The sequence below is a fragment of the Ictidomys tridecemlineatus genome, chromosome 8, assembly GCF_052094955.1.
Source record: "Ictidomys tridecemlineatus isolate mIctTri1 chromosome 8, mIctTri1.hap1, whole genome shotgun sequence".
Classification (NCBI taxonomy): domain Eukaryota; kingdom Metazoa; phylum Chordata; class Mammalia; order Rodentia; family Sciuridae; genus Ictidomys; species Ictidomys tridecemlineatus.
The window spans coordinates 138,246,472-138,259,847 of record NC_135484.1 but is presented as its reverse complement, the minus strand read 5'-3'; the positions used below and the strand labels follow the sequence as shown (position 1 = coordinate 138,259,847).

General features: G+C 36.9%; 1 protein-coding gene across 10 annotated transcripts in view; it reads right to left on the bottom strand.

Moving 5' to 3' along the window:
- The window catches only part of Fars2 (phenylalanyl-tRNA synthetase 2, mitochondrial), a 491,273-nt gene that overhangs the window by 462,231 nt on the left and 15,666 nt on the right, over nucleotides 1-13,376 (bottom strand). For 2 of the 10 annotated variants that reach the window (XM_040282165.2, XM_078020496.1), the window contains exons 2-3: nucleotides 9,915-10,052; nucleotides 8,210-8,376 (exon numbers count right to left, since the gene is read on the bottom strand). The exons of 7 other annotated variants lie outside the window; for them this stretch is intronic. The gene's annotated coding sequence lies outside the window, so the exon portion shown is untranslated. The remainder of the gene's footprint in view (nucleotides 1-8,209; nucleotides 8,377-9,914; nucleotides 10,053-13,376) is intronic. One more of the 10 variants, XM_013359662.4, reaches the window with a different exon arrangement.

Here is a 13,376-nt window from a genome sequence, read left to right as displayed (position 1 = left end):
CATTTCAGTATTTAAAACTGGGTCTTGCTAAATTGCTAAGGCTTGCAATCCATCAGCTGGTCTTGCTAAATTTCAACTTGCAATCCTCCTGCCTCAATTGCTTGAGTAGCTGGGGTTGCAGGTATACGCCACTACACCCAGAGGCATTCACCCTTGATTAAAACAAACTTTAAATAAAACATGAATAGTTGACTGTTGTCTTAATATTATTCCAATATTAATTATACCAACATTACAGAATCATGATTTAGGAGAAAGCACTAGAAGTATTCCATATAAGTCTAAAATCTAAATTCAGCAATGGAAATCAGCAGGACTGAGGAAATAACTTAGTTGGTAGAGTGCTTGCCTCGCATGCCATGGCTCCATCCCCCAGCACAAAAAAAAAAAAGAAACCATCTAGTATCAGGAAATTTCCCCCCCCCCCAAAAAAATTACAAAGTCCTCTAAAAGTTAAGAAAAGATGCTCAAACTCACTCATCAGAAAAATGGTAATTAAAAATGACAATGAGGGGTTGGCTTGTGGCTTAGCTGTAGAGCACTCACCTAGCATGGGCAAGGCACTGGGTTCGATCCTCAGCCTACATAAATAAATAGATAGATAGATAGATAGATAGATAGATAGATAGATAGATAGATAGATAAAAGTGTTGTGTCCAACTACACTAAATATATTACATATAAAAACACACACACATATATATATATGACAATGAGATTTTTTTAAAACTATAGACCAGCAAAGTTCAAATCAGTAATAGGCTGTTGATGAGGGTCTAAGAAATAGGCAATTCTGGCAAAACCTTATGGGAAGACAATCGGGCAACATTTTAAATGCATGTACCTTTAATTCAGCACTACCACTTGCAGTAATGTGAACCTACATATATAAACACCTCTCAGTATGTGAGCAAAAGAATATATGAACAAGGATATTCACTATATGACTTGTAACAACCAAAGAATTACATTTTTATTAACTGGGGACTGGCTAAGTAAACTAATAGAGGAGTGCTTCATGTATTAATACAGGCTATCTCCAAAATAGATGTATTAATACAGGCTATCTTCATGTATTAATACAGGCTATCTCCAAATTGCTAGATGATTAAAATAAACAAGGTATTGATCAGTGAACATGAAGGATGGATGACCTTTTTGAATAAAAATGTAGTTTATGAATAAACATAAGAGAATGTGTAAATATTGGTAGGGTGAAACTAAAGGGCAAAGACAGAAGAGAGGCTGTTAGTCAGCTTTGTGTTACTGTAACTAATACCTGAGATAATCAACTTATCAAGAGAAAAGGTTTATTTTTAGCTCAAAATTTGAGAAGTTTCAATCCAGTTGGGCCCACTGCTTTTATACTTCTGGAAGGGAGGCTAAGTACATCTTGTCAGAAGCATGTGCTGGAGCAAAGCCATTTACCTCACCAAAGGCTGAGCCCCATAATCCCCTGAGGGTGAGCTCCCAATGACCTAAAGATCTCCAACTAGGCCCAACCTCCTAAAGTTTCCACCTCCTCCTCATTCTGGGGACTAGGCCCTTTACATACAGGTCTCCGGGGGACATCCTAGATCCTAACTACAGCACTCACTTTTCATCATCTATACATTTGTACATATTAGAATTTATGCTATATAAATCATGACCTAATCACTATAGTCACTACTGACGTCTTTCTCATCCCATTTGGGTCAGTCTCTGTATTTACAACTTCTTTGTCACTTTGGTCACTCAAACTGCAACTGAGTAAATGTGGACACCCTCAGCATCTCAACATTAAATAATTATTTTAACCACTCTTAAATAATTTACCTTCTCTGATTCACCTATGCACCATTCCCAGACAAGTTTTAAAAGTACAAGTTCATCAAGCTTCCAAAAGGCCAGGGTTCCACTAGGTTGATCCAAGTGCTGCACAAGGGCCCAAGCCCTCTTCTCCTCCACAGACTATACCACATTCTGCAGCTGAATGGAAAAGCCCGAAGCTCTTCCCCAGATCTAAGCGCAACTCTAGTGGCCTCCTCCACCAAGGCAACTCCATTTCACAGCAACTTCCTTCTCCATGTGCACTATCTAAATGGCTTGTGGCCTTCAGCAACCACTGCAGCCACCACGGATCTCAAGAAGCTTTCTCCACTTAGTGTCCATTGAGGATTCACGGATTCCTCCTCTACATGCCATGGACTGTACTCCTCTCAGGCCCTTAGAACAGGCTGCCCTATGTGCCACTCACTGCTGCTTTCTTCCAGACAGGTCATGGGCTATGTCGCCTGCTACTGCTTAGTTTCCTAAACAAAGTTTACAATCCAGACAAGCCACCTGGTGAAGGTAACATTTTCTTTCAAATTTCCAAAATTCCTATTGCTCTTTAAATGACCAAAAGCCATCTTCAATTTATCAATTTGAATGGTCTTGTTCTTCATTGTTGCCCAGTGTCCACAATGACATTACATTAATAAGCTAAGACATAAAAAATATTAAAAAACTAAGCCTTCTTATCTTTCTCCGGGGAGGCTGGTAAAAAGTCTGGAATACCAAGAACATATGCAAAAAAGTCCATCGGACCTGTCACTTAAAAGTAATTTTCTAGAATTATTGTTTTCTTAAATGAGAGAAATGATCAGACTCTGGTGAGCATGTAAGGTTAGTGATGGCTAGGAGCAGTGACTAAATTTGATTAGTTTTAGGTCCTTAACAAGAAGCACCCACCATTTCCCAATATAAGGCAATTATGCATTTAGTTATGTTACAGTCATTTTAAAAGAGATAACACATCCATAACAGCACTATTTATTGGTTTGGACAATGATTAAGGACATGAATCTTTAAATCCATAATCAAATCCACAAAAAGTAGAATAGTGGTTCCAAGGCTGGGAATGGGGAAATGAAGAGTCATTTAACATGGGTTCAGGGCTTCAGTTTGAGATAATGAAAATATTCTGGAGACAGATGGGGTGATGGTAACAAAACAGCATAAATGTACTTAATGTCACTGAACTGTACACATTAAGAAGCTAAAATGTAAATTTCATGTTATATTTCACAAAAAAATCATACAACAGGTCTTTTAAACATTTTATTTTTAATAAAAAATATAACTATGTTCCCAATTTCAATCCCAATTTTGAGTAGAATACTACAAACAAAATAGCAGTTTAAGTCTGATAGCTCTCATATATTAAAGTTTATTTTGTTAAAAGTAAATAAATTTACCTTTAATTGGAAAGTGCTAATAAATTATTCAAGTTTAATATGACAATTTTTTTTTTTAAATTCCAGTCTTCATTTGAAAAGCTTTTATCTTCTAAGACCAATCTGTGCTAAGTAGTCATAAGATAAACATTGTGTAAATACCTACTGATGATGATCAGTCATGCAAAAACAAAAAACCTGCAGAAGACCTGAATACAAAGTAAACCTAACCCTTATTTTCTAATGAACTATCCCTCAAACTTAAGTCCAGGATGTCTATACCCAATCTGATATATTAAATAATAAAAATTTAGAGCTGGGCATGGTGGTGCACACCTGTAATCCCAGCTATTCAGGAGGCTGAGACAGAAGAATCACAAGTTCAAAGCAAGTCTCAACAACTTAGCAAGATCCTGCCTCAAAAAAAAAAAAAAAAAATTTAGGGCTGGGTTTGTGGCCCAGTGGCAGAGCACTTGCCTTGCATGTGTGAGGCACTGGGTTCAATCCTCAGCACCACATAAAAATAAACAAACAAAATAAAGATTTTGTTGTCCATGTATAACTAAAAAAATATGTAAAAAAAAATTTTTTTAAATGGACTGGTATGTATGTAACAGTGGTAGGGCATTTGCCTACCATGTGAGAAGTCCTGAGTTCAATCTCTAATACTGCCGAAAACGAATAAAATTTTAAAACAAGAGGAAGAAAAAGGACCTAAGATCTTCTACATATTTCTCAACTAAACAACAGAACATACCTACTATGTATTGTAGACTGCATTATACACGTAATACTACTTTTAGCCGATATTTTCAGCTTCAGAAATTGCCTATATAATGGCATAGTAGTCCAATATTTTTAATTGTCAAAAATTAATAAAGTCCCATACTCAAAATCCATTCAATCCAGTAGGGTAGCCACTAGCCACATGTAAGTTAAATTTAATTAAAATTTTTAAAACTGGGGCTGGGGTTGTAGCTCAATGATAGAGCACTTGCTTAGCACATGTGAGGCAGTGGGTTCGATGCCCAGCACCACATACAACCAAATAAACAAAATAAAGGTATTGTGTCCATCTACAACTAAAAATATTTTTTAAACCTTTAAATATAATTAAGAATTCTGGGCTGGGGTTGTAGCTCAGTGGTTGAGCGTTTACCTCAAATGTGTGAGGCACTGGGTTCCATCCTACACCACATAAAAAATAAATGAATAAACAAAATGAAGATATTGTGTCCATCTACAACTAAAAAAAAATTTTAAAAAAAGAATTCTATTCCTCATTTACACTAACCACATTTTAAGTATCCAAGAAGGACACACAGATAGTGGCTGCCATATTGGATAGTGTGGATCTAAAATACTTCCAACGCCACAGATGGTCTACAGAGCCACTCAAGATATCATCTTTTTCTGAAGCAACCATAGCACTTAATGTTCATTCAAAAAATATTTGCCAATCTCCTAACCTGTGACTGGCACTAAACTATTTGCAGGTCACAGGCCAGCAAATGAAACTAGTAATACAAGTAAGAGATAATTAGAAAACTAAAAAATAGAAACAGGGGTCTTATTTCTAGATTTACCAAAAAAAAAAAAAAAAAAAAAGAATAGCCAGAGGCGGCTTGTCTGAGGAACTAAGGTTTAAGCCAAGATTAGAAAGATAAGGTAGTTATTCAAAAACAGAGTTTTGAGATGAAGGGAACTGAAGTCATTCAGATGGGAAGGCTGAGGCATGTTCTAAAACTGATTTTTGTGCATTCTGCAGCTGTCTCATTAAACTTGAAACACCAGGCAGAGCACTGAGCTGACATCCAAATCTATTCCAATGGGAAACTTAGACAACACTCCATATATTACCCAAGGCAGTTCTCCTTCTGCCTCTAAATCACCTGCCTTTTTTGTCATTTCATTTCTTGAAGCACCAACTTCTGAGTGGGCAGGTACAGAAAGAGCTATTAATTTTGTTACTTCTTAGCAGAGGAAAGATAGGCTTAAATGAGTTTTTGAATTACTGTGAATTTTAACTAGCTGTTGTTCTATGCCACTATTAACATGGATAATCGAGATATTTTCATCACAGGTTGAACAGTTTTCATTTACAGAAATTATCATTATTCACCTCATAGGCAAGCAACCCACAGGAAGTCGAGCAGCAACATCCAGCTGCTAGAACTGATGACGAACTGGGAGAGTGATCCTTTCCCTAAAAAGGTTGTTGGTTACCATGGACAGACTCCACAGTGTGGTCACTGCCCCACAGACAACTCAGGTGAAGGACTGAAAATAGCCCCAGCCTTCAAAAGACAGGACTGAGGGGAAACTCAAAACAGCATGAGCTTGCTCCATGCCTCTGTGTGAACTCAAGCACCTGAATACCTTTGCCCAGTGTTCTGGTTAATTTTCTTGACTAGGCCTTTGGGTGGCCAGATATGTGATAAAACATTATTCTGGGGGTAACTGTGAAGGTGTTCCTGGATGAGACTAGCATTTGAATCAGTAGACTGAGTAAAGCAGAATGCCCTTCCCAATAATGTGTTCTTCATCCAAATCATTAAGGCCTAAAAAGAATAAACAATTCCATCTCTGCTTGACAATCTTCCCCTGCCTTTGGACTTGAACTAGAACTTACACCACCAACTCTCCTGGTTCTCAGGTCTTCAGACTTTGACTAAAATCTACATCACTGCTGGCTCTGCTGGTTCTCAGGCCTCTGGACTTAACCCAGAACCTAGACTATCACCTCTCCCAGATCTCCAGTTTGCCAAATGCAGACCTTGGGAGTTTTCCATAATGTGTGGGTTAAGAATAGAACCAGGTAACATATCCAGCAACTCACCTGACTGTGTTTACATATACCTTGTCTTTTTTTTTTTTTTTAAGAGAGAGAGAGAGAGAGAGAGAGAGAGTTTTTTTTTTTTTTTTTTTTTTAGTTTTCGGCGGACACAACATCTTTGTTTGTATGTGGTGCTGAGGATCGAACCCGGGCCGCACGCAAGCCAGGTGAGTGAGCTACCGCTTCAGCCACATCTCCAGCCCATTGTCTTTTAATCTTGTTTCTTTTTCAATACAAATTGTTTTCTAATACCAGATCTCTGGCTTTGTTCATTATAGCACAACACCTTCAGCCCAAGTTTCCATTCAAAGGCATCTGTAGCACACATCCCAAAGCCTCTGAACACACAGAGGCAGGAAGGTCAGGAAGGAAAGTGGAAGCCATTTGTCCTCTTGTGCATGCAAGTCCTCTTAAGGATGAACAGAAGACATCATCTATCTTCCTCTCTCCTCTGAGGGAAGCAAACCATCTTGGCATTTCCCTTCCAGCTGCAGTTTTTTCAGAGAGAAAAATAGAACCTCTTTTGCTAGAAAGAGCTGAAGTGTTTAGTACTTATTAAAAAATGCTACATCTCTTGCAAATTAATTGTCAAATGTGAAAATTATGCTACTCATGCCAGGTTCTGAATTTTTTTTTTTTTTTAGCCTTGATGAAGAAAAAACAACCAATGCCAACTAAACAAAAAAAAAAAAAAAACAAGATTAAACAGCTTTGGAAGATAATGTTAAGGCATGTGTTTTATATCTACACATCAGAATATCCATTGGGTAGAGACATTTCTGCACAAATTTCTGTTTTTAATCTTTACAGTGTCCCTAGAGATAAGGAAAGAAAAGATTATTTCAGTTCCATTTCAGACTGATGAAAGTAGGAGTACATAACTTAGTCAGAGATTAGAAAAGCTCTGAATTCTTACCTATCAGGGCTACATTCATGACTCCCGCACTTCAGGCCCATATAGTAATAAGTGAAAATACCAAGAAAATAACCTGCTTTCAGGTTATAACATAATACAGATGAAGCAATATTTGGAGAAAACATTTTCAAATATTGATATTATAGTCCAAACAGAGTAGGAAAGATGTCAGATACCAGATAAAAAGTACTCATTCTGATCAAAACATCCTGCACTTACTAGGTGGGGATATCCAGAGTGGGTCAGGCACCATGAAATTCCTTAAAACAAAGGTTGAGAAAATTGACAACATGATGTTAGGAATTCATTGGGAAAAGGGGATACTAAGTAACAAAAAAGTTAATGTGCTTCCGTATTAACTGTTCTGAAGCTCAGTGGCAAAGCACTTGCCTAGCATGTATGAGGCACTGGGTTTGATCCTTAGCACCACATAAAAATAAACAAACTAAAGGCATTCTGTCTATTTACAACTACAAAAAAAATTTTTTTAAAAATATTTAATTAAAAAACTCCCATAGTCTTTCAAATTTAACTGTATTCATGCCAAACCTGATACTTCTGGTATCTTATTACATAAAAACAAATTTCAGGTTCAATATTTCCAGTATCTCCTATATCCTACAGGAGATTACTCAGAAAATAAATATCTTAAAGACATGTATAAAGCATTTGGAAGTGGGCATTCTTTTTTATTGTGTTTTCTTTACATTGGAACTTGTGCCTTTGTAATAAATAGATTTGTTATTTAACTTAAGAAAAAGGACAAACACCCATCTGGAATTGGTATCCGTTTTGTTTCCTTGAAAATATAATTTGAAAAAAAAGTCATTCCCCAAAACCTCATGGGTCAATTCAGTTTGTTTTAAAAGCAAATCATTTTGCAATTCTAAGCTGCCACTTTATTTAATGTTTTGGTTTAAGTCTTTCAAAAAGCCAAATATCTACCCATGACAAGGACCAATTAATCTGGAAAAAATACAGTAAAGCAGCCTGTCTACAAATGCAAAAGCTTGGAGTAATACTAAATTGCACTTAATACCTGTGCCTTATTCCTAAGCTCTTCAGTCACCATTAGATAAATGAATGACAGAAAGGTGAACTACAGAGCAGCTGTTGAATTATGCTTAACTACCACGAGGAGGAATCCATTTCTCGTTGCACCACAGTATTCTTTGGTTTGCTCAGAAGCATACTGTATCCACACTGAGGAGGCACAGATGAATTTTATTTCCAGGTATGACAATCACATATACTTACCCCTGTGTTGCCTGCTTTAAGGAGATGGGAACTAAAAGCACACAGAATCCCTTCCAGGTTCTTCCCCAGACTCGGAGTATCAGGACAGCGCTCCATCACCTCCTGGACTTCTGATGCTCTCTGACTTGCCACTGCCATCACCAGTCTTTTTGTCCTGCTCTGTACCCCTAAAAACAATATTTATATAAACTGTCCTATGCTCATATGGGGAAATAAAATTAGTCTGAAGCAACTTCAATTCTTGAATACTATTCCTGGACTCATGATGGGATTACATCCTAATAAACCCATCAAACTGAAAACATCATAATTTGAAAATGCATTTAATCTTACCCTACAGAACATCACAGCTTAGCAATGGTACACTGTGGAGCATAGGATGTTTCTCCCTGTGATCTGTGATGGTGAGGCTCACTGAAATCTGCAACTCACTGCCAACTGCCCAGCATCGCTAGAGAAGATCAGACAGCAATATCACTAGTCCAGGAAGATACCTAAATTCAAAACTGCTAGTACAGTTTCTGCTGAATAGGTATCACTTTTGCATCATGACAAAGTCAATTTCATAATTTCAACCATTCTAAGTCAAGGACTGTCTGCAATTTAAAACCAAGTAAAGTTATTTGCAAATATTTTACTGAGCACTCAAAGGAAGTGTTGAGCTATCATCTATTGGGGGAAAAAACAGAAGAGTAAGAAGTCTTTGCCCACAAAGATTCAACAGGCTCAGCCTTGCAAGACTGCAAAACTATGCATGGACAAATACTGTGATTTTTGTCAGGGTCACGGATCCTGCAAGCTCTCAATCCTCAGTGAACAGAATTACCTGGGAAGCCATTTAAAAAAAATCTGTCAAGGCACCACCTCCAGGGATTTTAACTGGGTAAGTGGGTCCCAGATGTTGGTAATTTCATTAGCTCCCAATGATTCCACTGGGCAGCCAGAATCAAGAACTACTGCACTACACTACAATTCCCAAATTCCCAACATGGTTAAGGCCAAAAAGCCCTCAAACTGGTCTCAAACTGTCCATAATTATTCAATTCAACCTTGAACTTCATGAAATACAAATTGTCCTACCCACAAATTTCTTTTTCTGCTCTATGTTCCCAAAAAATCCATTTCTGTAATTTGAACTTCAACTTGCTATAACTATAATTTAAGAGGCTACAAGCACCTTCAGAAAATGACTTTAAATTATCTAGACTTTCCAATATCGCTTTTATTATAAATACTACTTCATATAAAAATTTCATTTTGAATTAATTACTGAGGTAAGTTAAAATTATATTTAAAAATGAGAATATTTTGCAAAGAAGTGAGAAATAATAAATACTGGGCATTTCCCAAAAATATTCCTTCAATTATCTGCATATTTTCTACAGAAAGTTTTGTTGAAGACCAGCTCAATAGCAAGCTAAGATATAAACTCAGGCTGCTGTATATGCAACATTAGATTTGGCTTTATAGATTTGCTGTTAGACAGTTTGAAAGAATGAGGCACATACATTATGAGAAGACTGGTTAAATGGCGTAGCAAGGAGTCTTGGTGTGATGTTAACTGTCACATATTTCAAGATTACAGACAGGATCAATTCTGAATACTGCCCAAGAGAGGGAAAGTTCAAGTAAAGGACTTATTTTACCTTACAAGTAACTTCTCTCTGGTGTCAAAGGGGCTTACCAAGGGAAGCTCTGAACTCACCTAGCCTCAGTCAAGTGAGTTGTTCCTGGAGCACTTTCATGAGAAGATGGACGTGACAGTTATTCTTCCTCATGATATTTACATACTGAATACAGGGATTCAGTGAAGCAGTGCTGATAAGAAATGTCAAGGGCACACCTGCACAGGGACAATGAACACAGATGTGAGCCTTGAGCCATTTCAGTCAGCTATCTAAGGGGCCTGTTGACAGTGGTCCTCCATCCTGGTGGCACCAAGTTCCTTAAGCCTTTTAAAGACATTATTGTTGATCTCAATCCCCAGAATTTGATGACTTTGTTTGATGATTTGATGAAAAAACTGGTATTTTTTTCCAAAGGTTCCTGGCTATATTTTTAGTATTTTTTTAGTCATGTGTTGGAAACAATACCCGTTTTTATTTTTATGCAGTACTGAGGATCGAACCCAACACCTTGCACATGTTAGAAGAGTGCTCTACTGCTGAGCCACAATCACAACCCCACTTCCTGGCTATTTAATATGAGATCAGGGTAGAGAACTTGTGCAAAAATGAAACCAAAATGCTATACACGGCCTTGGCTGGGAGTAACTCAAGGGACATATTATCACAGGAAGCAGCATCTGCCCTCCAAGCTTGGTAAATGACTCAAATCCTCTCTCGTAGACAGAAATATAAGAAGAAGAGCTTTTCAGAGAAGGAAGAACTTGACCTTACAGCCAGGCAGACAAGACCTCAAACCCCAACTTCCCCACTGACTAGCTGTGTAATGTTGGCCCATTTGTGAACAACCTTTAGCCTCAATTTCCCAGATGTAAAATGGGATTCACTATATTTCATCAGGATCTTACCAAGATCTCAATGAATAAGATGTAACCTGCATAGCAGGTATTAAAAATGAGAGCTGGGTCAACCCATGGACAATCCAAGGGAACTGCTGGCAGTAATAAAGAGAGGCTTGTGTTAGCTCATTTCTCTACACACAAGAAGTATTCAATCAACCAATTTCTCAAAATGTCAAAACTACAGTACAATCTCCATATTTTCTGAAACAGACATGTGGAAAGATCATAACTTATGTGTTACACACTATTGCCAGTAATACAAACTCTCACCAAAGGGTTGAATCTGAATGCCAGAGCAAAGGAGGAAAATTGGAGAACCTGAGTCACCTGTATGTAGAGGAGAAAGAGATTCTTAGCTGGGGCAAAAGGAATCCAAATCTCAGAACACACTCATTCCTGAGGCTGAGTCCTGTGACCTCAGGTTTAAAGTCCAGTTTCAACACCTCGGTAAATCATGCACCTTGTAAGCTTTAACTTACTTATTAGAAACAGGACCCCTTCCTCAGATTTCCCATTAAAAACTGAAAGTGGGAATGTAGGTAAGGTGTAGAGTACAAGATGGATACAAAGCAAAGCAAGTTTCATTTCCCCTGCCCAGTCTACATTTTGATCTCTTGTCTCCTCTTCATGAATCAAATAATTGTCAAACCCAGAGTAAAAGTTCACAGATGACCCAATTAAAAGATACTAGAAGGAGATCGTTTGGGGGTTAGTTTCTCTTTTGGAAATGGAAAACCAGAAAGAGAAGAAGATATAAATTGAGACATAAATTCTGACTTCAAGGCCTACAATAACATTCTCTGTGTCTGAACTTAAAAATTACTGCAAAAATATTGAGGAAAAGAGAATGCTAACATCACAGTTTTATTCCATGTTCTTTAATATATAATGAACTGAAATATCCCTCCAAGTCCTCAGATTGCTATAATTTTACTAGGTCTAAAAGGGGAAATACAGATTAATTACTGAAGAGCAAACAAATCATGTTAAATTATAATGAGATCCATAAAGGAAATCTGTATGAAGCACTTTTGCAACTAAATAATATGAAGGGCCAGATATGTGATCAACTGGCAAATATTGTCCCAAGCTTGGGATGAATCAACTACAGAACAAAAGAGGGAGAAGAAAAGAATAAGTAAGAAAGGCAAGTGATTGAGAGGCTGAGGCAGGAGGATCCTGAGTTTAAAGCCAGCCTCAGCAAAAGTAAGGCGCTAAGCAACTCAGTAAGACTCTGTCTCTAAATAAAATACAAAAAAGAGCTGGTGATGTAACTCAGTGATCTAGTGCCCCTGAGTTTAATCCCTGGTACCCACCAAAAAGGAAAAAAAGGCAAGGGAGGCTGGGGCCACATTTTGAAAAGTAAGGGCCGTATTTTTCTATCCTATAGAAAAAGTTAAGATCCATATATAATTAGGGGAATATAATCACACACATATGCATAATAAACCTCACCCTGGAATTCATAGGGAAGGTAGAACTGAAGATGGAGGAACATCAAAGGCACGCTGTCTTTAATATTCAGAACCTATCCTGAGTCATTGCCACAGTGAGACAGGGTTGGGGCATGGAGGCAGAAAGAAAGAGCAGTAGTCACTACGTCACAAGATAGAACTTTCAACAAAAGTCACATCCATCTTAACACAAACTGAGGTGCTCCCAGACTGAAGGAAATAACCAACCAGAATGGAAGATGCACAGTGACTATTCTTCAACAGAAACCAATTCAGAAATGGGTAATTACCCAAAAAGGGCTAAATCCAACACCATCACAGACACAGGTGTATAAACATTTAACACATGGGCAAAAGAAAAGAAAAATGCTCATCAAAAAAAAAAAAAAGTACCCTAGGAATAAAAGTGTTTGCACAAATTGTTCTATATAATCTAAGGAATCAAAAATCAAGTTTAAAGAAAAAGATAAAGTAGTCATATTGAAGAGAAAGCCAAACAAGACATATAAGACCAAAAAGAGATTGCAGGGCTTGGGATATAGGTTAGTGGCAGAAAGCTTGTTTAGCATGTGTTAAGTCCTGGATTCCAGCTCCCCAGCACAAGGAAAAATAATTAAAATCAAAGAGAAGAGAGAGAGATTATAAGATATATATATAATATGTAAGATGTACATATTATATATTATATACATTATAAGATATATGTATTATAGTATATATTATATAAGGTATATATAAAATATATATATTATATAAAATATATATATCTTATACATAAGATATATATAAAGTATATATTACATATATAAGATATATATAGAAAAATATATATATAAGGTAAACATATTACATATTATTGGGCAGAAAAAAGCAAATAACAGAAAAGCCCTGCTCAAGTCAGTTTCAAGACTGGGCAATGTTTCAGGATAAAACATGCAAGAATTCAAGGACCCTATAATGATAAAATGTTTCTTGAAAAAAAGTGGTTAAAATACACATCCAAAAATGGAAAACCCCTATAAAAGGAATTTGATGAGCATTGAAACCATTTAAAAAGGAATAGCTAAACACTGGAGTTACTGGCAACAGAGAGTTCAAGATAAAGATCTTAACATAAACACAAAACACAAAAAAATCAAAGGGTAGAGAAGGAAGGTGGGAAGAAATGAAAATGCACTCTTTTTGT